Source organism: Lissotriton helveticus, chromosome 4_1, assembly GCF_964261635.1.
Source record: "Lissotriton helveticus chromosome 4_1, aLisHel1.1, whole genome shotgun sequence".
NCBI classification, from domain to species: domain Eukaryota; kingdom Metazoa; phylum Chordata; class Amphibia; order Caudata; family Salamandridae; genus Lissotriton; species Lissotriton helveticus.
The window spans coordinates 1,167,567,620-1,167,594,849 of NC_136063.1; positions in this window are offsets into that span (position 1 = coordinate 1,167,567,620).

A 27,230-nucleotide genomic window follows, 5' to 3' on the forward strand; every position below is an offset into this window, starting at 1 on the left:
TCTGTGTACTGCCTCACACTGATTTCAAAGACCCTTAACTTTCAAAAGGCACTGTATGACTATGTTCACACTGCACTTGTTGAACGGTCAAGCCTGTTGGAAAGATGACAAACTCGAATTGGACTGCATTGTTGGAATATCATGGATGTGAATTTTACAATACACTGCAGCCCTGAAATATATGACTATTTTATTTCCAATGCGCAAATACGGTATGACCAGAACTTTCAAGTACGTGTTCTCTTTATTCCTAAAATTATTTGCACTGTAATGACTGAAGTTGCAACTATATTGTTTTTGATAATGGAATCATGCACAACAGTTTGGAGACAACATGAAAACTTTTACAGTGCATTTTGGTTATTGTATGACCCTAGGATTCTGTCACTTTAACAAGCAAACCTACTTACCTGTGAACAAGGCTCATTTAAGAGCCAGACGTGTCAGATAAGCATTCTGCCATCGTTTTAGTGAAATTAACGCTTGAAACTCTGAGAAATAGATTTTCATATAATATACAAATATATATATATATATATAAATATTACCTACCGGCGATAGCCAGTAGGTATATATAGTTAGGACCTAGTTTCCATAGGAAATCCACAACATTCTATTGGGAATAACTTTGGCGTCGATTGAGGAAATTGCGTGAAATTTTCCAACATTTTGGCCAGCTCAGTTCTGCTCCTTCCATGAAAGTTTTGCGGTGATTCGTCAAGCGGGGGCCGAGAAAAAAGGGGGGTCCCAAAACGTGTTTTCCCGATGTTAATTTCCATAGGACGTACAGACACGGCTACAGCCCGAACCGCTGAAAGGAATTACACCAAACTTTGCAAAATTGTAGGGACTGGTACGCAGAAGTGCCTTTTCTATATTTGGTGAAAATTGCTCCAGAGGTTTTTATGGAAATTAACTTTAAAAACACATATATATCTATATAAGCTTACTGTAAGCTTACTGTAAGCTTACTGTACTCTGTACCTTCCCGAGTACAAGCTGCATTCTGATTGGCTGCCAATGTCTGCCAACACTCCAAAACAGAAATTGTTGGCAGCCATCTTGTACATCGGTAGACTGAGGCACAGGAAAGCAGAAAAACAAACGTGTAGAACTCAAAAAGGGGGCAGGGTAGAAGCACCCTGACCCCCTAGGCCTGCTCAAGGGGTCCCACAAGGACCCCCCAGGCCCCAAAACGTTTTTTTTTGTGAAAAATCGCGGGGTACGCGTGAGATCTGATTGGTTGTCAGCACTTCATCCAAGAAGTGTTGGCAGCCATCTTGGGACCAATATACATGATAGATCCTCATTAAAAAGCATTGTAGTTAATAGAGGGTTTTAGGACTTTAGTTACATTATAAATCATTTGTTGATGGTACCATACGCATTTTAGGAATTGTGGTGTGTTCTAAGGTGATTTTACCATGTGAAAAAGCCTTCTGCTGGGATATCATGAATCATGTTTGAAAGAAAACTATTATCTCATGCTTTTCCCACAGTGGTTTGGAAGGGGATCTATAAGCTAAACTGAAAGCATATTTTCTGTAAATTCACATTATCTTTCTCAGTCATGTGAGAATGAAGTCTGACATTCTAAGTAAAACATATCCATCCAACAAGGACAGAGACTGTCAGTTGATTCCTTAGTGTTCTACTGCAGCCTCCTAGAGTGTTCTAAAGAACAACTAGAGCGCTAACAGTCCTACTTATTACAAAGGTATGGCACACCTGAAGCCATCTTGATTGCAATAAAGTGGTAACTCTTAAAACATTTAATTTAAAAAGGAACAAAATGAGGGGGTATATTTTGCCATAGAAAGTATGATTAGTGCTGCAGAAAGAAAAATTAGAGCACATTTTGAGTGACTTCTCAAATCCTCTTCTATTTCATTAAAACATTTTGACATGCAGTCTCCCAAGATGGCCACCAGAGACAAAATAGCCCAAATGTAGCCCAAATATCACCCAGATGTAGCCCAAGAATAGCCCAATGACAGAATGTCCCAGAGTGTTCTAAAGAACAACTAGAGGGCTAACTGTCTTACTTATGACAAAAGTATGGCACACCTGAAGCCATCTTGAGTGGAATGAAGTGGTAAGTCTGAAAACATTTAATTTAAAAAGGAACAAAATGAGGGGGTTCATTTTGACATAGAAAGTATGATTAGTGCTTCAGAAAGAAAAATTAGGGCACATTTTGAGTGACTTCTCAAATCCTCTTCTATTTCATTAACAAAATTCTGACATGCAGACTGAAACATGCACTTTGAATAACAGCAGCAGACTTCCCTGGTGAGCAGTAGCATTACTACAGTGATCTAATGAGCAACTAGAGTGCTAACATTCAGAATTCATCGAAAATGTGTGACACATCTGTGATAAGTAACTAAGCAGCTTATTAAACACTGTGGCTTTAATAGAATTTTGTTAGGTCATCAGTAATGTGACTTCATGTACATAGGAATGTTCTAAAACAGCCAGTTGATGTCTGCTGGGTTTGTTGGTGGATGAGATCTTTATTCCTGGATTAAACTTCATCTAATTCATCTATTTGAATCCTGGATTTATTTATGGAGAATACTTCACTGGCGTAGTCGGCTTGGAACCCTCCCAGGAACAGATCTCAACACAAATTTTTATGAGGAGAAGGATAAACCCTGACAAAAATGGCAATTTTGTCAACCCTCATCTGACTGCATAGCACCTTTAAGGCTACATCTTCAACATCATGAGCCTTCATCATCGTATATTCGCCTTGTGAGTAATACCATTACTTCAGCTTATCCGCCGTACCCCTGCCTATCTCCTCTTACACTTCCATTGCGCTAAGCTTTGATTAAATTCGGCTAAACCCACGCTCTTCATGACTTTTCTGCCTTCCTTGATTAATTGCTTTCAACTTTATCAAGCGCTAGCAGTCGAGCCTGAAGAAACGTAACTACTATTTTCCTTAACCTAGCGCGAGCAGCCCAAGGTGCTGTTTTCATGCAAAAATAAACATTGCCGCCAGCGTTAGGAGATCTGTAGCGTGTGTTGTCAGGCATAATTTCAAGTGTAAAACAAATGGATAGTGAGGAGATCTGTAACGCGTGCAGCCAGGCGTACATTCAAGTGGAAAGCGGCTGAATTGCGAGAACTGCGACGCGTGCAGCCAGGCGTACATTCAAGTGGAAAGCGGCTGAATTGCGAGAACTGCGACGCGTGCAGCCAAGCGTACATTCAAACGAAAGCGAGAACTGCGACGCGTGCAGCCAAGCCAGCGCGAGCCTATCTGTGTGCGCAAGACTTCCCTGCGTTCATCTTTGACGCGAGCAAGCTGCCAGCCTCAGTTTCCCAAATCAAAAATAAACATTCTCAAGCACGAAGAACTCGACTGTACACGCTAATAAAGAGCCGAAGTCCAGAGCGTCTAGCGCGTGCAGCCAAGCGTGAGGCCAAGCGTGTGCAAGCCATTAATCAAAAATAAACATTCGAATTCCTTAGGGCGCCGCGCCGCATGGAACTGTCTTCAACAAAGAGTGAGCAGAACAGCTGTCTAACGCGTCTGAATCATTAATAAACCTTCAACGCTAAGGAGAGTGTTATAAAAATATGATTTACCTTGAGGCAATTTAAAAGCAAGGGTTTCTCCAGCTTAACCAAACCTCTTTCTGTGAATGTTGAAAGTACTAATTTAATTGGACCCTGAGTCTCACAGCTGATTGGTCCATACTTATAATCTTTCTAATTGGTTGATATATTTACTGTATTTTCACACATACATGCTTATTATAATATGATCACTCTCTAAGGTTGTCACATATATATATAATTTTTCCTACATTTTCTGAGGTTATTTATATATATTTTTACTACAGATTTAAAGTGTTTTTCAACAATGCAAAATGTTACAGCTGCACCGTTTTTTTTATCTTGTCCTGGAGAACCTCCAATTAGATGGAAAAAATGGAAAGTGGTTTTTGAACGCTATGCTAAAGTTTGTGGGACTAATCTCAGTGCTGAGAGAAAATGTTCATTATTACTACACTGTTTAGGATCTGAAGGCCAGGACGTCTTTGATGATTTGCCTGACCTTCCTCCTTCAGAAGCAAATGGTTTAAATGAATATGAAATAAGTATTAAGAAATTGGATTTACACTTCTTACCCAAAGTTAGTACCATTCTTGAAAGGTACCAATTCACCAAATGTATGCAAAATGATGAAGAAAGTATTGAGTCTTATGTAACTCGCTTAAGAAAACTTGCATCTTCTTGCAAATTTGGGGCTTTAATTGATGAACGCATTCGTGATCAATTTATGTTTGGATGTGGAATAGAAAAGGTTAGAGATGAGTTATGGTTGAAAGATGAGCCTTCTCTTGATGAGGTTTTATCTGTTGCCAAGCGTATAGAGCATTCCCTTAAGTGTGTGGCTATAATAAAAAAAAGCACTGAGAAAGAGAATAAGGTTCAGGTAGTAAGATCTAAAAGTGATAAATATGTTAAGGATCCTACCAGGACAGACTCAAAAAAGAGTGGATATGAAATTAAATGTTTTAGATGTGGAAAACCTGGTCATCTAGCTAATGATAAAAAATGTCCAGCTCTCAAACAGACCTGTGGTAAGTGTAAATTAAAAGGTCATGTCACTGCTTTATGCAAAACAAAAAGTAGATCTAAGGTAAAAGAAGTAGAAATTTTTGAGAGAACTTCTTCAGGATCTGATTGCGATATTGAAGTGGTTCAAACCATTGGAGATGGTGGGGAAAGCCCGCGTAAAAGAGCTGATCCTATTGATGAAATATCTGTTGAGGGAAAAAAGACCAGGGTATTGTTTGACTCTGGTGCAAAAATTACAATTGTTTCTGATGAATTTTTCACTAAAAAATTAAAAGGGAAGGTGTCTCTTTTCAAACCTGACATCATTCCTTTAGGGTATGATAAAAAACCTATAAAGCTGCATGGTTATTTTACAGGCCTTATAGAATATAAATCTAGACTAGTGTCTGGAAAAGTATATGTCTCAAGGAAGGGTGACAGCATTATCAGCTGGATACATCAGGGTGACTTGGGTGTAATCTTAGATCCCAATGCCAATCCTTGCATTCAATTGAAAGATAATGTTCTTAGTGTTTTAGATGGGAAAGAAAAATCTGTTGGAGTAAAACCGTTGGAAGACAAATTTTCCTGTGAATTAAAAACAAAATTTCCTAATGTATTTAAAGAAACTCTTGGGTGTCTCAAAGGTTATCAACACAAGATACGTGTTAAGAGTGATTCCATTCCTGTGAGTTGTAAAGTCAGGAGTGTACCTTTAGCAGTAAAAGAAGATATGAAGAAAGAAATTGAGAAACTCATGCATAATGGTATAATTGAGGAAATAGAAGGTTGTGAATGGATAGCTCCTGTGGTCGCAGCCCGAAAACCTAATGGTGATTTGCGTCTATGCATCGACCTCAGGCAACTCAATAAGTGTGTAATCGTCGATAGATACCCTCTGCCTAATATTGCTGAGTTACTAGTGTTGTTAGGAAATGCAAAAATTTTTAGTACGATAGATCTTACTTCTGCATACCACCAGATTGAACTAGAAGAGTCTTGCAGAGATTTTACGTCATTTATTACACCTTTTGGCACATATAGATTCAAGAGGATGCCATTTGGATTAGTATCCGCTTCTTCTGTATTTCAACGGGTGATGGAAAAAGTTTTGAAAGACATTCCCAGAGTTTGCATATATCAGGATGATGTATTGGTTTTTGCAGAGAATGTATCTGATCATGATGTCACCCTGAATATGGTTTTGGAAAGATTTAGCAAACACAATCTCACAATAAAGGCTAGCAAATGTAAATTCAAATCTGACTCAATAAACTACTTAGGGCATAATATATCTGGTGAAGGTGTGAAACCTAAACCTGAATTAGTGGACACTATAAACAAAATGGTGGCACCAGAAAATAAAACTGAACTCATGAAGCTTTTTGGCATGATCGAATATTATACAAAATTTATAAAAGGGTTTGCTGAGTTGACAGTAAACATGAGGTGTTTATTGAGGAAAGGTGTAGAATTTCACTGGTCAGATCAGTGTGAGACTGAATTCATCGAAATTAAGCGAAGGTTAAACAAGGCTCCTGCGCTAAAAAGTTTTAATCCAAAGATTAAGTCTATATTGGTTACCGATGCTAGTGAAAAGGGGTTAGGTGCTGTATTGAAACAAAATGGTCCTGATGGTATGCAAACCATAATGTTTTTGTCTAGAAGTTTGAGAGATGCGGAAACTCGTTATTCTGTTGTAGAGAGGGAGGCTTTGGCTGTGTTTTGGGCAGTAAGAAAACTAAAGAAGTTTCTTTGGGGTTTGGTTTTTGATGTCCACACAGATCACAAACCTTTGGTGGAAATTTTTAGTAAAAAAGGTTTGGATCTGGTATCTGGGAGAATATCGAAATGGATTATTGGATTACAAGAATATAGCTTTGGTGTTCAATACATTCCTGGTGTTGATAATGGTATAGCAGATGTTCTTTCACGTCTGATTTCTAAGAATGATGTGGATGATGAAGATCAGTCAGAGTTAGATGATGAATTGGTTTGTTCTGTGGATTATGAATTTTTGTCAGAAAAGAAATGGTCTGAAGAATTAGGAAATGATAGTACATTGTGTGAGGTAATGTCCTTGATAAAAAATGGTTGGACAAGTTGCAAGGATGGTTCTTCATTAACTAAGCCCTTTTGGATAGTACGCAGTGAATTATCTGTGGATAGCAATTTATTGTTTCGTGGAACCAGGTTAATTCCTCCATCTAGTCTTAGGAAAGATTTGATAGATTTGGTTCATGTTGCTCATTCAGGTTTATCCAAAAGTAAAGAGAGGCTTCGCATGTCTTATTGGTGGCCGGGCATGGATAAAATGGTGGAAAGAGTAATTAGGGATTGTATACACTGTAATGTTAGCGACAAGTCTTACAGTACACATACACAGCCCATGTTTTTAAGGGAAAGACCCAATGGTCCCTGGCAGGACATAGCGCTGGATTTGGTGGGACCTATTCAACATAAAGATTCTCAAGTATTCATACTGGTAGTCATTGATATGTATTCAAGATGGCCAGAAATTTTCTTTTTGTCAGGAACTGATTCAGGTAAGATTATCCAATGCTTGAGTGAATTATTTTATAAAGAAGGATTGCCTGCAACTATCTTATCGGATAATGGGGTACAATTTGTCTCCAAAGAAATGAAACAATATTTATCTTCTAAAGGCATTAAACATAAAATGTGTTCTCTCTATCACCCAGAGGCCAATGGTATGGTCGAGAGATTCAACAAAGTGATCAAAGATACCATTAGTTTAGCAAAGAATTTGTCGTCTGATTGGAAAAAATGTGTTATAGAAAAGGTAGAAGAATACAGATACACTCCCCATGCTACAACTGGTAAGACTCCATTTTTGTTGTTTCGTGGGAGAATTCCCAACACACAGGTGGAACCTTATTGGGTTAATAAGCATGAAATGTTGAAGGGTAAAGAATGTGTGTGCAACAAAGATGATGTTGTTCAAAATGAATTGAATAAAGCTGAACGTAGAAAAACTTATTTTGATGTTAAGAATAATGTTAAGAAAACTGTTGTCTGTATTGGCGATATGGTTATGGTCAAACGTCCTGGCATAGTGAGTAGCTCAGAAACAAAATTTATGAAACCCATTAAAGTGATCAAAATTTTGAATAATGCTGTACAAACTCAAGACCATCGCATATGGAATTTAAATCGAATTGTTGTCATCCGGAAAAAATTGCAAGATGGTGGATTCTTGCATTCCAATGGAAAACTTGTGGACAAAAGCATAGCAACGAGTTCTAGAAATATTAGATCTTCGGAGCGTGTGTCTAAAAAGCCTTCATATCTTTCTGACTTTGTATAATTTCAACGTAATCTTATTTTTACTTATTATCCAATTTAATTTTGTTTTCTTTTCTGAAGGGAAGGAGATGTGTGATAAGTAACTAAGCAGCTTATTAAACACTGTGGCTTTAATAGAATTTTGTTAGGTCATCAGTAATGTGACTTCATGTACATAGGAATGTTCTAAAACAGCCAGTTGATGTCTGCTGGGTTTGTTGGTGGATGAGATCTTTATTCCTGGATTAAACTTCATCTAATTCATCTATTTGAATCCTGGATTTATTTATGGAGAATACTTCAACATCAGAATGCCTTCTTGATGGAACCAAAGTAAACAAGCATTGAAAATGCAATAGATCTCGCCCTCGTTTAAGTTAAATCCATTCTGTTTGTAATGAGGTGGCTTTTTAACTTTGCTTTTAATAGTGTTTTTCAAACTTTCATGTAAATAACATGCATATGTATGCATATATGTATATGTATGCCTGCATTTATATGTGTATTTATATAGATATGCAGATTATATATGTTTATATATGTATGTATATAAATATATATATATATATATATATATATACACATACATATATATAAATGCATCTGCATATATATGCATATATATATATATGTGTATATGTGTGCGTGTAGAGAGAGGTAGAGAGGTAGAGGTGTAGAGGTAGAGAGGTAGAGGTAGAGAGGTAGAGACTAGTAGAGAGAGAAGTAGAGAGAGGTACAGAAGTAGAAAGTAGAGAGTGAGTAATAGAGAGTAGAGCGTGAGTAGTAGAGAGTAGTAGAGAGCAGTAGAGAGAGTAGCAGAGAGTGAGTAGTAGAGAGTAGTAGAGTGAATATTAGAGTGAGTTGTAGAGAGTAGTAGAGAGTGAGTAGTAGAGAGTGAGTAGTAGAGAGTAGTAGAGAGTAAGTAGTAGAGTGAGTAGTAGATAGCAGTAGAGAGTGAGTAGTAGAGAGTAGTAAAGAGTGAGTAGTAGAGAGTAGTAGAGAGTGAGTAGCAGAGAGAGAATAATAGAGAGTATTAGAGAGTGAGTAGTAGAGTGAGTAGTAGAGAGAAGTAGAGAGAGAGTAGTAGAGAGTGAGTAGTAGAGAGTAGTAGTGAGTGAGTAGTAGCGTGAGTAGTAGAGAGTGAGTAGTAGAGAGTAGTAGAGAGAGAGTAGTAGAGAGTGAGTAGTAGAGAGAGAGTAGTAGAGAGTGAGTAGTAGAGAGTAGAGAGTAGTAGAGAGTGAGTAGTAGAGAGTAGTAGATAGTGAGTAGTAGGGAGTGAGTAGTAGAGAGAGAGTAGTAGAGAGTAGTAGAGTAGTAGAGAATGAGTAGTAGAGAGTGAGTATTAGAGAGTAGTGGAGTAGTAGAGAGTAAGTAGTAGAGAGTAGTGGAGAATATTCCAAAGTTTTTCACAGCACCACTTGCAAAATAAGTCTAATCAAATCATATCACTTAGAGTCCTTATTGAAGCGTTGAATCTTGGTGTATTTTAAAATGCTTTTATTTTCCTTAAGTTTATGTACAACAACCAGCCGATGCGTTTCGTTCTGTACAACAGAACTTCTTTAGGGCGTTCTTATTTCCTTCAGTATCCTGTTGTCATATAACTAGATATTTCTTCTAAATGTTAGACAAGACGTAAGTACATTCTTATTCAAAGTGACTAGGTATCAATTTTACCCACACAATTCGGGCAGACTTGAGTAATTTATAGCATCCTCAAAGTCAGTCTTTCAAAAATTCCAAAGTATAGGACATGATTATCCAAATCCAAATGTTTCTCAAGAAAAGTCATTTTCAATCGTTCGGAATATCGGCGTTTGGGCAGATATGACCCAGGGACCCCCAGTCTGCAAGGGGAATTAGTCCCCCCTCTGCAAACGCGCCAGTGGCCTGCGTTGCAGAGAGGTGTAAAAAGGGGCATAGCCTCATTACACCTCTGTGCAATGCAGCCCCCTGGCGCATACTGGAGGTTCCAGGTGGGCTAGTTGGCCCCCAGGGACCCCCAGTATGCAAGGGGAATTAGTTCCCCCTCTGCAAACACGCCAGGGGGCTGCGTTGCAGAGAGGTGTAACAAGGGGCATAGCCTCATTACACCTCTGCAATGCAGCCCCCTGGCGCATACTGGAGGTTCCTGGTGGGCTAGTTGGCCCCCAGGGAGGCCCAGCATGCAAGGGGAATTAGTTCCCCTTCTGCAAACACTCCAGGGGGCTGTGTTGTAGAGAGGTGTAAAAAGGGGCATGGCTTAATTACACCTCTCAGCAATGCAGCCCCCTCGCCCAAACTGGAGGTTCCTGGTGGTCATAATAAGTTTTGTTGGCTTTTAAAGCCTCATACTAGTTGGACACATTGTACCTAGATGTGTCATTTAGCTGTCCATAACCTGCTTTTAAATACATCTCAATGGGGAGAACCACCATATTGACTCACTTGTACGATTTTCTTTTCACAATGTAATCCCTATCTTTAAGTTATTTGATGGCTTGATAGTGGCGGGATTGTAGTTTAGCTTCATGCATTACTTTATTGTATCTTATGGGGTACAAAAAAGGATTTAGGTTTAAAACTGCTGGAGCAGTTCATATCATAATCCATATCGAAGTTCCCCAAATTGAGCCTTGGATACATTATGGTGTCATCACCCTCTTCCAGACTGCTCAATGCGTGTGGGAGGTCAATGTTGGTGATGCACAGATTTGAGGGTTTAAATATGACTGTCTCACGTTTGTGTTTGTGCTGTTGCAATTCAACCCATCTTTTCAATTTTCATTTTCTGGTGGTCTTTGAAACATACCCCTTTGCCGAAACACATCAGATAAGCATGCAGCCATCATATTATTTGAATAAAAGCTTGGAATTCTAACAATTTGTGTTTTGTTGCTTGTTTCTGGTATTGGTTTGACTAACAGGACGCTCGGTTCCCATATGATTGAAGCCGCCCTGCAGGGTCAGGGCCTCCTATTACAGAGGAGTTTTGTAGATTGAAATTTGGGAGCATGACCCGCTCACCTCCATGATAGCAAAGGATTTTCCTGGTGCCTCTAATTGTGGCAGGTGAGCAGGGAAAGGAAGAGGGGTCTGTGTACTGCCTCACACTGATTTCAAAGACCCTTAACTTTCAAAAGGCACTGTATGACTATGTCAACACTGCACTTGTTGAACAGTCAAGCTTTGGAAATATGACAAACTCGAATTGGACTGCATTGTTGGAATATCATGGATGTGAATTTTACAATACACTGCAGCCCTGAATATATGACTATTTTATTTCCAATGCGCAAATACGGTATGACCAGAACTTTCAAGTACGTGTTCACTTTATTCTTAAAATTATTTGCACTGTAATGACTGAAGTTGCAACTATATTGTTTTTGATAATGGAATCATGCACAACAGTTTGGAGACAACATGAAAACTTTTACAGTGCATTCTGGTTATTGTATTACCCTAGGATTCTGTCACTTTAACAAGCAAACCTACTTACCTGTGAACAAGGCTCATTTAAGAGCCAGAATGTGCCAGATAAGCATTCTGCCATCGATTTAGTGAAATTAACGCTTGAAACTCAGAGAAATAGATTTTCATATTATATACATATATATATATACATATATATATATATATATATATATATATATATATATATATATATATATATATATATATATATTTTTATATTACCTACTGGCGGTCGCCAGTAGGTATATATAGTTAGGATTTTTTCTCTATGGGATTTTTGAAAATTCTATGTCTAATAACTTTGGCGTTTGTGGACGGAATTGGCTGACATTTTCAGGAAAATGGAACATTTTGTTTCTGAGCAGCCCCTGAAAATTTGGGGGGGTTTCGTCAAGGGGGGGCCGAGAAAAAAGGGGGGTCCCAAAACGTGTTTTTAACATTGAGTTTCCCATAGGGCGGTTGGCCTCACTTTTAGCCCGAACGGCTGAATGGATTTGCACGAAACTTGGCAAAATTGTAGGGACTGGTAGCCCGATGTGCCTTTGCTAGGTCTCAATATATGTGCTTCAGTGGATTTTGAGAAATTAACGTTCAAAAAAAGATATATATCTGTAACAGCGGACCGGGCAGCGCTCCGGTTCGCGGACTTTTCGCGGTACGGAGCTTTGTGAAGTGAAGCTGATTGGTTCTCCGGCGTCTGTGAACATTCCAAACAGTCCGTAGCGGCCGCCATCTTGTCTCTCGGTAGGATCGAGAGACAAGAGGAGGCCAAAGCGAAGGGGCAAATGACCATAAGGGGGCATAGTAGATCCTCGCTGACCCCCTAGGTTTGATGTGGAGGTTTTAAAAGGGCCCGGCGGGGCAAAAAAAAATAATAATAATAATAATCGAACGGCTGAATGGATTTGCACGAAACTTGGCAAAATATTAGGGACTGGTAGCCCGATGTGCCTTTGCTAGGTCTCAATATATGTGCTCCAGTGGATTTTGAGAAATTAACGTTCAAAAAAAGATATATATCTGTAACAGCGCTCCGCTTCGCGTACTTTTCGCGTTACGGAGCTTTGCGAAGCTGATTGGTTCTCCGGCGTCTGTAAACATTCCAAACAGTCCGTAGCGGACGCCATCTTGTCTCTCGGTAGGATCGAGAGACAAGAGGAGGCCAAAGCGAAGGGGCAAATGACCATAAGGGGGCATAGTAGATCCTTCCTGACCTCTTAGGTTTGATGTACCATTTTGCCAAGTTTGGTGTAATTCCGTTCAGCCATTCAGGCTGTAGACGTATGTAAATGTCCTATGGAAAATTGCATGGGGAAAACACATTTGAAAGTGTTGAAATTTAGAACCAATTAAAATGTTACTTTGGTTTTGTATTTGTGTGTGATGAAAGTTAATTGGTTATGTATATATCTCAAATGAGAGGAAACCACAGCCATTTTGTGATACTACTGTCTGAGGTACATTTGTGAGGAATTTTTGGTGGTGAATTTCTGGTGTTTGATTTACACAGTACTAACACTTCTCCTACTTTTCAAAAGGTGAGTTGTTAATTTGTAAGGGGAACTATGTTGTACACTTGAAGATAATTTGAAAAATGTTTTCTGTTATTTATTTGCAGTCCTTCTGGTATACTAAATACTTGATAAAGTTAGTTTTATATTATGTATTACTAAAAACGATAAATGAAAGTTATTATTTTTTTTCTGCAATTTACAGCAAGCAATTTCAAAATAAAATGGCTCACAATGAAGAGACCGTGGCAATTTCTTTTGAATTGTCCACTACATTGATTGAAATTGACAGCACCAATAATGAAATATTGTCACAAGGAGGAGATGACTTGAATGATTCCACTACATTGATTGAAATTGACAGCACCAATAATGAAATATTGTCACAAGGAGGAGATGACTTGAATGATTTTTTGGATCAATCTGTTGATGGCGAATTTATCGAATGTTTGGAGACCATAGAGTTACAAGAATCATCATTGCAGACTTTTAATGAGGAGATTCCAGATGAGATGATTGAAGAGGAAATTACTGATGAGGACATGTTACTAGTTCTTTCAAATTTAGAAAATTCAGAAGAATAAATTTATATTTAGAAATCAAAAATTGTTTGAGACATTATTCATTTTTATTTTTAATTTATGAGGTTGTAGCGAAGTGATTGTAGTATAAAATGAGACTTATAGTATAGAGTGCAACATTTTTATGTTACATGGTAAGTTTACTCATATTTACTTCCCTTCTCCCACTATATTATCTCCAATGTGTATTTGACATCTCTTCTTCATCTCCGGCCTCCTTTCTCTCACTGTGTGTCTCTGATGCATCTTATCGCTGCTATTTTGTGTAATTACAGAAGAGAGTAAAATAAAATAGTTCGGAACGTGAAAAGGGGGCAAAGTAGAGTACCCCTCACCCCCTAGGCCTTCTCAGGCGGTCCCAAAAGGATCAGTTTCTGCTTTCCTGAGAGATTATGGTATGAAATCCATATACCACAATAATTTGCATTACAACATGCAAGATATATATCTCCTATTACCAACTTTTGGAGATATTCGCGCTAAGCGCGAATATCTCCAAAAACTAACACCTGCCCTGAGCAGTTCTTAGCCATGTTATCCAATGGGAGGTGGATAACATGGCTAAGAGCATTAGCTCGGTAATGCATGAATATCGCTGAGTTTTCAGCGATATTAATGCATTGCGGTCGTTTATTATCGCATTTGCGATAAACCTTGATAATAGCAAGGTTTATCTTCGATAATTTCTGACGATGCTTAGCGGTAAAAAATTCGTTGGTAAGCATCGTTAGCGATAAATATCGCTTAACTTTGGTAATATGCACCAACGTCTGTTAACGTTCGATTCGAAGGAAATGAAGAAGTGTTGAAAAACATTGTTTGCGCCATCTTGCCTTTTTTGAAATGCCACACTTTTGTCGTGCACGGCAGCCATTTTAGATGCCTTGACCAGACCCACTCTCTGCACGCTGTCGATTCGTAGCATGGCTCCCCACCCTCGCAAGCATCTTCCCCAGGCACTGGTCACCCCCGCTCTCTGTGTTATGCATGGGCAATAAACCTCTCCCCATCTGCGCTGCTCTTCCCTGAGAATCACACTCTGTGCCCGCCCGACACCTCCCTTTCGCCCTATTCACTACCGCACCCTCTGACACTCCTCTTCCTCTGTGTCCGATTGTCCAGGCTATCAGCTAGCCCTGCAGATGTAGTTTATGGCCCCAGCTGTAAAGAATCACCCCTCTTCAAAGGAGTTATAGTAGATCAAGGCCCACACCCGATGAGATCCGTCACACCACACGTGTTCCTACTATCTGAAAACCATCCTGTATTGTGATTGGGGAGGGGACCGAGCCTGAAGCGGAAGATTCCAGGGATGACTCTTTGTACATCAAAGTTTTTACATTTATGTGTCACATTAAAAATATATAGCACTCCAACAAAGTAGTAGGATTATAAAACTTTAATAACTTATAAATATATACAACAAAACAAAAACAGTAAAAACATTTAAACAACGAAGAGACCGTGGCAATTTCTTTTGAATTATCCAATACATTTATTGAAATTGACAGCACCAATAATGACATTTTCTCACAAGGAGGAGATGACTTGAATGATTTTTTTGATCAATCTCTTGATGGCGAATTTATCGAATGTTTGGAGACCATAGAGTTACAAGAATCATCATTGCAGACTTTTCATGAGGAAATTCCTGATGAGGACATGTTACTAGTTCTTTCAAATTATGAAAATTCAGAAGATGTTGCCTGGGGGTGGGTCGTCAGTAGCAGTCTGTTGTGCGAATAGTTCCAAGGCAGCAGAACGCGCTGAAATCTAGATGGCACAAAGGTGATGTCTAGTAAGTTGCCGCCCAGCAAATAACGGCGTGGGGCGCCGCGGGGGTGAGTGAGTCCAGTAGGCACCACAGGTATTCTTACCAGCATTGCAGAATTACTGCTGGGGACAATGCCTGTGCTGTAGCAGGGTCACAGCAGAAACAAAAAGGATTCTGTTGAAGATGTTGTTGGTTTTCAATTTGAAAACAGTTCTGGTGTCAACTGCTATGCTAATGTAGTGGTTAATGTTTTGTTTTCTCTAGAAAATGTAAAAGAGGGGGAGGCAGTCCAAAGTTCTGGTAAAAGGGCAAAGGAAAGGATCGGTGGTTTGAACTATCAGTCAAAAAGGGGAGGGGGTGCAACAATTTTTCCTACCGGGTCACAGTGTGCTTTCACCGGAACTGAGGTTTGCAGGATTCTAGTAATTCAAAGTGAGGCTGGCGCCAGCATGGGAGCGCCGACGTCCCGCGGATACAGTTTCGTCACTCCACGGGCGATCATGGCAGTCATTCCCCATCGGGGGTGTCTGCGGGGGTCGGAGACTCCCGCGGCTCCTCTAGAATCTTCAAGGTCATGGAGGACTACTGTGGTGGAGTCAACCAGTGACCGGGCCATTTCTTTATGCTGGGCCCGCTCTTGCCACGTCGATCGCCATTTTGAGAGTTCGGTAGCTACTGGCGATCGCGGGGTCAAATGAGCGGACGGGCTCCACCCTGCCGGGCGAGACGTTGCAGCATCGCCACAGTGGAAGAACCCTTTTCCGGGCGCCTGGAGCGCTGAGGGTGCAGGTGGGAAGCCTCCACTGGGGAGGCGGGAGAGGCCTGTTCGCACCGTCTCTCCCTCCCAGTGCACCCCACGGCGTCTCGCTTGAGATTTGGTATGGCCGGACCAGGCGATGAGGACGAGGGGGGGGGGGAGTCGGAGGCATGTGCAAGACATCCCCCCCAGTGTTGTCAAAGCCATTATTCAAGAAAGAAGAAGTGTCCCGTCCGTCTTCGGGCCGGGCTTCCGGTGGATGTCGGCCGGACGCCCCTTGCTCTGGCCCCATGAACGGGTTCCTTGGTTTATTGGCTGCAGCCGGATCCCATCGGCCCCGGCCGTTGGTGGCCGGACTGGTAGAGAATGTGGCGGGACTACCTGAAACTGTCAAGGGCCACCGCGGCCGGACTGGGAGAGAGAGGGGAGGGTCGAGGACACGGACATTCCCCCCCCTGCAACTCTCCAGCGTTGTCAATCCCCCTGGCCGGGTCCTGCTGGCCTCGGCCTCGGCCTCTCCTCCGGCTACACCCTACGTGATGATCTCCGAGGCGTGGCAGCAGGACCCGCCTTATATGTGTTGCTTCCGGCTGGGCGTAGCCGAAAACCTGTTGCCCTTTGGAAGTTTCTAGAATGGGGCGGATGTCTGCTGACTTCTATCTTTCCCAGTTTGCCGTTATTTGGCCGTGGCAGGCGGTGGGACAGACACGTTTTGGGGCAGTGAGGGGCGATGTTTTCAGGTTTCTTATTACGGGCTTACTTCTAACGTTTCTTGTTTCTAGGACAATAATAGGTTTTATAATTACGTATTGTTATCGTTTCTTTGTTTGTTATTTAATAAAAAGTTCATCAGTGGCCTACTGATTTTCGTTTTCCTATTCTTTTCTTTCCAGGTTGTTTCATGCTAAAGTTTCTGTTAACAGGATACAGTGATCACTTCGTTATTATTGCATATGTCCTTTTCACTAGGGGTGCTCTCTTGTTGGGCCAGATATCTCTAGTAAATGGTCCGGGTGAAACAGGTGCATCAATCAGTGGGGAGTAGATAGGCATGACAGATTACAACGGGGGAGAAAGGTCCGCATTACCTACCCTTTCACTACTTGCAAAGATTTTCCTACGTTTATTTGCAAACAGGGAATACCTCCAAAAAGAACTAATTCCCAAACAGTCAATGTTCGGACAATCAATCAATCAATGAGGAATGAAATAGGTACGACGTGTTAAAGGCTTGCGTTACCTACCCTTCACTATCTGCAAAGGGAGAGAGAATATTCCTATTCTTCCTTGTTTGCAGGCAGAGAAGATCCTTAAGAGAACCAACTTCGAACAATTCAATGCTCGATTCAAACAATCAACAAGGGGTACTGTGAACACAAATGAACGCCGCTTATGTACATACACATTGCTATTTTCAACAGGTTGTTCCTAATGTTTCTATTTTAGCGAGGTCAAAAAGAGATCCCATTAGTGGCCTACTGATTTTGCTCGATTCCTTTTGTTTTTTTACACAATTTTTCGCTATCTGCAAAGACTAAACAGAGTATTGCGACTCTGTGCTTGTTTGTAAATAGAGAATGAACCAAAGAGAACAATCAATCAAATGGAGAGAGAAGCAGGCACGACGGATTACAACGGGGGCAAAGGCCTGCGTTAACTACCCTTCACTATCTGCAAAGAGAGAGTACTCCTAATAGAAATGAGGGGTGGGGGGCAGCATTCAAAGCAGATCAGTGTGCATAAACACGAAAATGTTTTTACTTACCACGTACTTGACATTCGACAGCTTATGATATTTGCTATTAAAAAACCATTGAAATTCACTGAAAAAACCATAGGTTATAGACCATATATAGTTAGGAATTAGCATTTACAAAACCTTGAAAATTCACTGAAAAAACCATAGGTTATAGACCATATATAGTTAGGAATTAGCATTTACAAAACCTTGAAAATTCACTGAAAAAACCATAGGTTAGAGACCATATATAGTTAGCTGGACATTTTATTGACATAAAACCAATGAAATTCCTTATATAGTTAGTTGCACTAACTATATATCGCGCACCCGCAATCCACTGCTGATGATGTCACATATTACATCATTCATGACATGGTCAGTGACATCACTGATGACATCACTGATGACATCTCAAATGACATCACTGATGACATCACTGAATACATCTCATTTGACATCAATGACCACATCACTGATGATATCATTCATGTGACAATACAATGCATCTCCTCACATTTTAATATAACCTCTGTTTCACCCAGTGTTAAATACAGAGTATCATTTTTGAAACCATTGACACACCAATACTAGTTTACTACGTACGCACTCACTGATTGCTACGTCTACACACACCTTCACTCATTCACCCATACAATCATTCATACATACAATCACTCATCTTTACAACACTATCATATGCACTCATACACCTATACAGACACTCACAGTCTGCCACTCATCCATGGAGTTACTCACACACCTAGTCAGTCCTGTAAAGAATCAATGACACTTCCATTTTCTTGTCTATACAGTTAAACATAGAGCACCTTACATTTTCAAACATATACTAACACATACTTACCTTCTTATACAATCATTGATACAAGTACACATTGATCTGCACAGAGTCACACACCTCCCAGCTAGCCACACACACACTCAGTCTCCCATACAAATACTTGGGCAATCAATCAATAACCCATATAGTTACTCATATAGCTACTGATCAACACATGCAGCAGTTTACAGAACAACAGACATAATGATGCACAAATTAAGACAGTTTAGTCACTAACCCATGCACTCAGTGAGACACATTTAATCACTCACTCATACAGTCAGTCATGCACCTACTAAATCCTTCGTCCAGACACTTACACATCCACTCATTCTTCAATATGTAAGACATATTTAAACTTTACAGAAACAAAATATCACTGGATGTTGTTATCAGTGATGTCATCAGTGATGTCATTTGAGATGTCATCAGTGATGTCACTGACCATGTCATGAATGATGTAATATGTGACATCATCAGCAGTGGATTGCGGGTGCGCGATATATAGTTAGTGCAACTAACTATATATGGAATTTCATTGGTTTTATGTCAATAAAATGTCCAGCTAACTATATATGGTCTCTAACCTATGGTTTTTTCAGTGAATTTTCAAGGTTTTGTAAATGCTAATTCCTAACTATATATGGTCTATAACCTATGGTTTTTTCAGTGAATATATATATATATATATATATATATATATATATTCACTGAAAAAACCATAGGTTTCACACCAGTTATAGTTAGGAATTAGCATTTAAAAAACCTATTAAATTCACTGAAAAAAACATAGGTTTTACACCAGTTATAGTTAGCTGGAAATTTTACTCGCATAAAACCATTGAAATTCCCACGTTATAGTTAGTTGGACTCACTATAACTTGCGCGTGCAATGCACTGCTGATGACATCACATATTACATCACTCATGACATGGTCAGTGACATCACTCATGACATCACTAATGCCACCATCCAGTGAATGTGTGTCTTTCTGAAAAATAATTAATAGTGAGTAATGTTTAAATAATTAAATATATGTATTAATTTAACACTTTGTGTATAAGTGGCTGCATGGGTTGGTGTGTAGCTACATGTGTAGGTGTATGGGTTATTAGATGTTTTTCTTAGTATCAGTATAAGTGTTTGTATGGTTTGGTGGGGGTATTACTTAGCACATAGATGCATGAATGACTGACTCTCTGTTTGTATGTGTTTTGAATACAGCACATGTGCAGGACTGTATGGGTGGATGAGTGTGTATATGTGTATGTTAGTGAGTGAATGACTGTCTCACTAGTGTCTTTATCAGTAACTACATATGTTTTAATGTAGTATATGTGAATATTGATGTATATAAGTGAGCATATGTGAGAGTGAGGGATTGTAAGAGTTCCTTTTTAAATTAGTATGTGTTTCTATAAGTGATTGTTTAAGAGAGTAAGTATGTGTAAGTTTCCTTAAAAGTAAAGTGGTAGTGTGTGTATAACTGTATATGCAAATAAATGAATGTTTAATAGTTTATTTGCATGTGTGAGTATGTGTGACAGTATCTTTTGGATGACTGTCGGTGTGTAACAGGATGTATAGGTGTATCACTACATATGATGAGTGAGTATATGTATGAGTGACTACATAGAACTGTTGGTGAATGAGTGGATGTGTATATAGATTGTGGAATTACTGAATTGGTTGTTGTAACTGGTATGGGTATCTCCATTTTTTTGAAAATGTTAGTTTCTATTTTTGAATATGTGTTTCAAGGGTTACATTACAGTGAAAGGAGGTCTGTCACTCTGTCACAAGGATGGTGTCATCAGTGATGTCATGAGTGATGTCACTGACCATGTCATGAGTGATGTAATATGTGACGTCATCAGCAGTGCATTGCACGCGCAAGTTATAGTGAGTCCAACTAACTATAACGTGGGAATTTCAATGGTTTTATGCGAGTAAAATTTCCAGCTAACTATAACTGGTGTAAAACCTATGGTTTTTTCAGTGAATTTAATAGGTTTTTTAAATGCTAATTCCTAACTATAACTGGTGTGAAACCTATAGTTTTTTCAGTGAATTTCAATGGTTTTTTAATAGCAAATCTTTATAGGTATAAAAAAAAATACATTTTAAAACGAATTTTATATTGTATAATTATATCAAATTTTTTATTTATTTATTTTTATATTTAACTTTGGGCGCGTCCTGGGGCGCGTACCGGGGAGCGTCCTGGGAGCGCTATTGCCGCGAACGAAAACAACATCGTGACGTATCGCGTACACGCGTGATGCGTCATATGACGCACAGCGTAATCGCAACCGAAAGCCCGCGATCGCATACGATCGCGAAACGTCCTGACGTGCTTACGCTACGCGCCCGCGGGCGCGCCCCGGAGCGCGACTACGGGCGCGCCCCTGGGCGCGTAGCGTAAGCGCGTCAGGTCATGTGACTTGAAAATAACACTTTCTATTGGTGCAGAACAGGTTTGGTTTCTAAATGAGTAATGCCTGGGTCTTGTGACCAGCCTGGGTCTTGTGACCTGAAAATAACACTTTCTATTGGTGCAGAACAGTTTTGGTTTCCATATGAGTAAAGCCTTGGTCTTGTGACCTGAAAATAACACTTCTGATTGGTTCAACACAGTTTTTTTTTCCAAATGATAAAAAAACCCCACCTTTCTTCCTCACTCTGACTTTGTCCTTTGACTGAGGAAGACCTGTTTCATCTACAGAACAATTCTTTTGTACTTTGAAATGGCTACTGTAGCAGCAACAGCTGGAGCATCTGCACCACCACCACAACCACCAAGAGGACCACCACAACAATACATTGCTGGTGGAGAAGAGGAGGAGGAGGAAGAGGAAGAGGAGGAGGGGAGCAGATGGCTGCCTGAAGAAAATACCCCATACAAGCCAAAAGAACACATTGTATGGGAGTTTTTTTCACTTCCAGAGGGCAAGAAAAAAGTGAATGCGGCTAAGGTAACATGTCGAATCTGTGGTGCAGAGCTCTCAAAGGGCAATCCAGATAAAAAATATTCATTTGGTAATAATACCATGATTCGGCATATGACCCGGAAGCATCCTGCTAACTATTCTCGTGCAGAGATCAGGGAACTGGCCAGTCACCTCCCCCAGTGTTCAAGGACCAGCTCCAAAAGAAAGCAATCCACTCAATCGGGACCAGAAACATCAGAGGTGATGCCTTGTATCCAAGAACGATTCGGCACTTTTAGAGTCACTTGTACTGAATGTGGCAAGCTCATCGCCTATGGTGAAAAGAGCGTAAAGCTGATCGTCCTTGCTGGTGAGAATCACATTTGCCCCAAACAAAAGAAGTATTTTTTTCAGTTTTTTGTTTTTTGCTCCAGTTGAGCCATTTTCAATTCCCTTTCTCTTTGTTTCTTCCCATAAAAAATACAAAAAAATATAAAACTGTTTTGAAAAGCCAAAAAAAGTACAAAATGTTCAAAAAACATTAAAAAAAAATATAAAACAACAAAAAGAATAAAAAAACAGTTCTTTTTAGAACTACCTTTCATTTATAAAATTAAAGCTATATTTTTAAAGGATCTCTGTCAATTTTTTGTCCTTAGGGTACGCGTACCGGGGCACGCCCCCCCAAAAAAAGAAAAAAGAAATTTAATGAAGCAGTTAGCATGAGGGAAGGACACAAAGAGAGTTATGTTAGGAGAAAAAGAGCTACAAGATGATCACAGAGGGATTGTTTATTACATAGTAAAAAATAGAGAAGGTGTAATTGGATGAAAGTGAGAAAAGTAAATTGACTAAAGGAGCGAAAGAAAGGAAGAGAGAGGAAGAACACTAAAGTAGAGATAGTGTGAGACTGTGATTGGCTGTTAAAAGAAAAAGAAAGGACAGTAAAAAATGGAGAATGAAGGGTAGTGGCGGAACCACGATAAAGGAAGAACGATGAGGGAAAGTGAGAAAAGACCAGGTAGTATAAGTAAAGAGGGGTGAAAGAGGGAGAAAAATTTAATTAGGATAACACATGGGGAGTGACAAAGAGAGAGGACAAAGACAGTAAAGGAAACAGTACCTGAATGGGCTTGAGTAAAACAGCAAAAAAAGATAAGTAATGCAGTGTGTGTGACTTATAGGGAGTCAGTGGGTGTAGGTCGGGGTGTGGGTGTGTAAGGTGTGTAGGTGGGTGTGGTTGTGTGGAGTGTTTCGGTGTGGGTGGAGGTGAGGGTGTGTGAAATATGTGTGAGAAGTGTATGAGTCTGGGGTGTATATGTGTTCGATGTATGTGTGTGTATGGAATGTGTATGTGTGTGTATGAGGTGTGTGTGTGGTGTGTGTGTGGGGTGTATGTTACAGGTGTGTGTATGTGTTGGGAGGGGGATGAGGTGTATGTGTAGGAGTAAGGTAAATAATTAAGAAAAAGAGAATGAGTGAAGAAGCAAAGGAAGGGAACAGAGGGTAAGTGAAGTAAAGAATAGGGATTGAAAGAAGTTGAATATGAGAGGGGAAATAGGGAAAGGGGATTAAACATGTAGAATAAGAATAAGTGAGGGAAGCAGAGTAAAGACACAGGAGTGAGGTAGATTGAGAAAATGTTAGTGACCTTAAAGCAAAGGGTGATGACAAACTATATTTTTTTAGTCATACTTACCATATAATAAATGTAACTTTAACCGCATCGATGCTCGCAGATTTACAACCATGCGCTGGGATTTTCAAAAACCCATTATTCATGACGAGCTGGGCTCGTCATGAGCGTGTGAGCAGGCTACTGCATGACGAGCCCAGCTCGTCATGAGCGTGGAAGGGGTTAATTAATTTTTTTTAACTACACTTTGTATCTGTGAAAGAGAGAAGAAAAAATAAGTTATAATTAGTAAAATATGTATTTTAAAGTTAAAAGATACAAATGAAGAGGTTAAAAATCATAACGCTCTATTTAGAAATAAAGTTAGAGTGAAGTACACAGAAAGGGAAATAAACTAAGGTAGAAGGACAAAAAGAGAGAAAAAGAAATAGAAGGAGATCAAATTACAAAGAATAAGGCATATAGATTCACTGACAAAAAGAGAGAGAAGAACAGAGAAATGAACTGAAGGTAAGAAAGATACTAAAACAATGTGAGTTAGCAAAATTAAATCAGGAAACAGAAGTAAGTAAAAAGATAATGACTGAGACAGAAAACAGTCTAATTAAGGATGCATTTAGAAGAATGAGGAATAGAAGATAACTGAGAGTAAGTGAAGAACAGTCATAGAGTGAAAGGATGAAGGGAGACAGGATAATATACAACGATTGAGGGAAATGGACTGAGGAAGGTATAAGGTAGACACACTAGGAGAAAAACTGAGTGAGGTGGAGTACAATGAGTGAGAAAAGGAAATGAGTAAGTGAGCAAAAAGAAGGAAAGAGAGGAGAAGACGACTAAAACAGTGGTAATGAGAGAAAATAATTTGGTGATGAAAGTAAAGAGAAGGACATTGAAAGAAAGGAAATGAGGGATAGTAATGGAACCAGAGTAAAAGAAATGGGATGAAGAACGATGAGAGAGGAGCAGTGAAGTTGTTGTAAAAGAAGTGATAGAAGGTAGATAAACACAAGTGAACATAAGAGAAGTAGAGTGAGGCACTGACGACATAGAAGTAGTTAACGAAAAATAGAGAGAAGAGGTCAAAAGTAAGGAGCAACCAAAGATAAGCGAGGGAGAGTGGGTGATTTATAGTGATAGAGTGCAATAATACTGCTGACTGAGTAAACAGGAATTACTAAAAGAGCAAAGGAGGAAAATACGGAAAAGAGAAGTAAAGCAGAGAGACTGAAAGCTGAAAAGTTATGCAAGGGAGAGACGGGATGCACACAGTTGAAATGAGAATGAGGGGTTGTCAAAGAAGTGGAGTAAGGGAAGGGGGGTTACAGAGAGTGGAAGAAAGACATTATAAGTGAGTAAAAAGAGCTGAAAGAGGATGGAAAAAGGAAAGTAAGTGTCAGAGAATGGGAATACAATTTAATTTACACAATCCAAAGTATAAAATAACTTGTACAACCTGTTACATAGTTTATTTTTGCTGTTCTCAGAATATATTGAATTTCACTTAAAACAGTGAGTTCAAATTACTCATATGACAGCGGGAAAAAAAAAACACAATCTAAAAGATTGTGTTTTAAAAAAAAACTTAAATACTGACAAATGACAAATGTACGCTACTTACTTTTCCTTGAGGCCAAATACTGTATCATGGTGGTCCTTTTCTCGTTGGAAAGTACTTTGCTGTTCACTTAAAAATCCATTTCATCGACTTTCTATAAGAAAAGCTCCAAGAACATCTGAAATATTTTCAATATTTTCATATACTCCTTTTTTTATGTCATGACTCTTTACTCATTCCTGCACCTTTCCATTTGGCCAAATAGTGTCAGATGTATGAGTATATGTTCAAATTAATTCTAAGGCACTCTGAAATTACCTTTTTCCCGACGTTCTGAAAGAAAGGCTCTACAACATTTTCACAATATTCAAGTATTTGTAAAACCATCTCTGACTCACTCATGTTCATCATTTTGTATAATACTAATATCACTTACTATGAGATCCACTTACAGTACCTATATGACAAGTCAATTTTTTATATTGCCTGGATCACTTTTACTCAGAATATATGTTTAAACAGCAAAATAACCTTTTATTAACTGCTCCCGTCTTCATTGGCCAATTAGTTTTACCTAAATTTTGGCTGTAAAAAACACTAGGTATGAATTTATAAAGCCAAAAGGCAAACATTGTTTGAAAGTCAAATGAGTGTCGTTACATTGGGTCCAACCTTTAGAAGTTTTTAAATAGCATGTGTAATGCCCTGATGTTGTAGAAGGACCATCATGAAAAATAATAGCTACAGTTGCAAAGGTTCTTCCTGATATCGATAACTGAGAAGCCACAAAATGTTTAATAGAAGTTGTCAATTTAGTTCCATCAGGTCTACATCGTTGGAACATTAAAATTACATAGTGACCATAATTTTGTTGAAATAATGTGGACAGCATTGTAGACTTACATTGGGTACACACCATATTGTGATCCTCTGCTTTAACTAGATTATTAAAAGGTACTGATTTGCAGTCTGGTAAAGTCAAATATATAAATCTTTCAGAGTCTATTCTAGTAGTACTTGATGATGCACAGTTATCACAGTCATGTTGCCATTGATAAGAAAGGTTAAAAAGATTTTTTATATCTACTTCTTCATCTTCCAATACATCAAACATATACATTATAAATTCCTGACAATCCTGCTGAATTATCTGTGAAAATTGATTTTGACCTGAACATATGTCTACAAGATTTCTAATTTCTGAAACACTTTCTATTTTTCCTCTATCACTACTACATTTCTCTAACACAGAATTCAATAAACAGCACAATGTTTGTTCCCGATTTTCGACAATCTGTTTTTGTAAATTTTGAAGGAAAAAAACAACATTAACTACTACATTAGCATAGCAGTTGACACCAGAACTGTTTTCAAACTGAAATCCAACAACATCCTCAACAGAATCCTTTTTCCTTCTGCTTACAATTACAGTTTCATCAACTTTTTGTCTTTTTGCTACTACCTCACTGCAATTAATCTCATTTCTTCTTTTTCGGCCTACCACACGTTTTTCAATCAGAGGATATTGAGGCAAATGTGGAGCATACTCTCTTCTTAACCTATTGTATTCTTTAACACAATCTAGATCAGCACAAATCTTTGTTTCATCACACTCAATCAAGTACAATCCTGATAAAGTTCTGACTCGTGATAAAGCCACATATGCCATACCCTCTTTAAACACAGAACTTCCAATGTTCACCAAAGCACTATCTACACTTAAACCTTGAGATTTATGAATTGTCACTGCATATGCCAAACAAATAGGAAACTGTTTTCGGCGAACATATAAGTCTTTCACGAGCAAAAATCTAGCTGAACAACGACAAATTTGTTCTATTTCATCAATGCCATCAAATTTAATTTTTTAAATTTCAATTCCATCTCTATTTTTTGTAATTCACAAAACCAACAACATGACCCATTGCTCCATTTACCAGACCTCTTTCAACATTTAAATTCCTTCTCAAAATGACACGACAATTCAAACACACATTCAGAGTCTTTTCAAAACCAGCAGTTTTAGATATACTCTTCTCTAATGAATCCAATTTTGATTTCAATGTTTCAGAAAAAACAATTGTTGCTCCCATATGCTCTATTTTATCTGTAGCTTCCAGTTTCACTATCTCTTCATTTTCTAAATTTAACATTTTGTTGTTGAACATGGAACATTCTTTCAGAGTTGGCATCAAACATATGGCAGATTTCCTCTCGTTAATTTTCTTAAAAATGTTCTCTGGAAGAATGTTTTCATTTGGGTACAAATTTGAAATTAACCGTCCATGTAAAGCTTCTTTCCCTTGCTGACTTATTTTTCCTACTCTTACGTCTTGTAAAATATTTTTATAATCTTCATCCTTTGCCTGCCGCATATTTTGAAGCAGTTCTGCATATTTGAAGTTTAACCATATATTAACGTTTCCCATGCTTCCTAGGCACTACCTGGTATCTTCATGCATGAGCATTTTGAACATAGGTTGTCCTTTCACTGGAGTCAACTGCAGAAGATCTCCAAAAACAATAATATATTTTCCTCCAAATAAAACATCATAGTCTGTTC